General features: G+C 42.6%; 1 non-coding gene across 1 annotated transcript; it reads left to right on the top strand.

Annotated features, from left to right (window-relative positions):
* The first annotated feature begins 1173 nt into the window (after positions 1-1173).
* Positions 1174-1292, top strand: LOC112484413. Its single transcript, XR_003048017.1, has one exon. It is a non-coding gene; the product is annotated as a 5S ribosomal RNA (ribosomal RNA).
* Positions 1293-1497: the final 205 nt, after the last annotated feature.

The raw sequence follows: 1497 nt of genomic DNA, 5'->3' as shown, positions 1-1497 counted from the left end.
CAACTGTTTATATTCTTCTTTCCAAATTCTGTGTTTTAGGATCTGCCAAAATTTTTCATGACAGCCCCATTTGGGTAAGACTTTTCTCTCAATTTATTTAATTCCATGGAATTAAATTTCAGGACATATAGTCAGAGAAACGAACCAAATAACCAAGTTCAGCTCCTATAGTTTCTGATCTGTTCCTGAACCCTTTGAGTCTAGTGTATCATATTTCCTTATCTCTTTGTCCAGTGGTCAAAAACAAGCCATGTTCTTTTAAGCCACCAAGTACAATTAAGTCACAAGTGTGTTCTCTGACAACTGGGGTTTATTCCTTTCCTATGCTTCTACAATGGGAGAAAATAAGCCAGTTTTTAATTTTTATTACCTGTTTCTGATAAAATGTACTCATGTTCAAATGCTTTCATTTCCCCAAGGTCACAGATACTTGTCACTCACTCTCTTCCTTCATTCTCTTTTTTTTTTCTCCTCTTTAATTCCTCGCCCCCGCCCCCCAACTTCTACCCCTGACCTATGGATGTTGCCATTTTCCCCTTAAGAACTGGATCTCTGAAGGCGGGGCGTCTCCTCTCACATGTTCGCGGTTTGCTCCTGGGGCCTGGCACACCTGGAGGGCCTAGCGCACCTGGGGTACGGTCCGTGGCTCCACCTGGGGCACAAACCCAGGACCTTCTGCGTGTAAAGCACACGTGCTAACCACTACACTATGGAGCCACCCTCTTCATTCTCTCTTATGCTGATTTTTTTTTTTAATTCCCTTTATCCTTTATGATATCCAGTGCCATACCATGACCAATTACTCCCCATGCTCCCTATTCTTATTTGAAATTTGAAGCCTTCAATTACCTAAAATCAATGATTTCTCTTGGAACTTTTCTGGCAGAGGGCAGAAGGTGATTGCTACCTACAACAGAGGGCCAGCCATAGCATTCGGGCTACCTATCAAAGGAGGGATGTGTTCCCACCCATTTGACTGCTTCCTAGGAGAGGAAATTGTGGCAAATAGGAATCCAGTACTAATTCCTTTAACCTATTTTAAAGAGAGGTTCATGGCAAAGTCACAGGGCCTGAGACTATCTCATACAAGCCTATATTAAGGTTCTCCATGCCTTGTTTACATTCTCAGGTTTATTATGTGTCCTCATATGAAGTTCTTAAGAATTACTTCTGGTCTACAGCCATGCCACCCTGAACAAGCCCAATCTCGTCTGATCTCGGAAGCTAAGCAGGGTCGGGCCTGGTTAGTACTTGGATGGGAGATCACCTAGGAAGACCAGGTGCTGTAGGCATGAAAAATAAAAAATAAGGGATTGTGAACTGATAAGGTCCATGCAATCTGTGAGGCAACCAAGGCAACCAAGGGTTGTACCAAGGGTTGCCTTGCCTAAAAAAAGGAATTACTTATGGAAGGGAGGGAGGGATGGAGAAAGGAATCATTTATATGATTTATATGATGACAGTTACCTTGGTACAATCAACCAGTTGTATGTTTTC

The sequence above is a fragment of the Pteropus alecto genome, unplaced genomic scaffold, assembly GCF_000325575.1.
Source record: "Pteropus alecto unplaced genomic scaffold, ASM32557v1 scaffold75, whole genome shotgun sequence".
Lineage (NCBI taxonomy): Eukaryota > Metazoa > Chordata > Mammalia > Chiroptera > Pteropodidae > Pteropus > Pteropus alecto.
This window is presented reverse-complemented; position numbering and strand designations above follow the sequence as displayed.